The 405-nt window shown below is 57.8% G+C and overlaps 1 protein-coding gene across 1 annotated transcript in view; it reads right to left on the bottom strand.

Moving 5' to 3' along the window:
• The window catches only part of LOC119586503 (myocyte-specific enhancer factor 2-like), a gene marked incomplete in the record, with an annotated part of 157,797 nt that overhangs the window by 80,169 nt on the left and 77,223 nt on the right, over nucleotides 1-405 (bottom strand).

Below are 405 nucleotides of genomic sequence, written 5' to 3'. Positions count from 1 at the left end.
GCCTCTCTTCCTCGTCTCAGCAAGAAGAGACAAGATTTCGTCATCTGCCAGACTTCCGAGGCCAAAGCCCTTGACCAAATACCCCCACACACCCCCTTATTTTCTCCCAACCTTCCCCCCTAACTTCCCCAACCTTCCCCCCTAACTTTCCCTCCAACCTTCCCCCCAACCTTCCCCTCAACCTTCCCCTCTAACTTCCCCCCAAGCCCCACAAAGGTTACATCCCCCTCCATCTCCTCGCGTCTTCTGCCCCGCCCGGCCTGTCGCCGCCTGCCACCGCCTTTCCACCCTAAGCTGGACGCAAATCGAGTTACCGGAGACCATCTGCCTCTTTCTCACTTTTGGAAATTGTATTGGGGAGGACGACCACTCGAAACACCGACCGAGGGGTGAGGGGAAGGGGGT

This window comes from Penaeus monodon, chromosome 21 (assembly GCF_015228065.2).
Source record: "Penaeus monodon isolate SGIC_2016 chromosome 21, NSTDA_Pmon_1, whole genome shotgun sequence".
Lineage (NCBI taxonomy): Eukaryota > Metazoa > Arthropoda > Malacostraca > Decapoda > Penaeidae > Penaeus > Penaeus monodon.
This window is presented reverse-complemented; position numbering and strand designations above follow the sequence as displayed.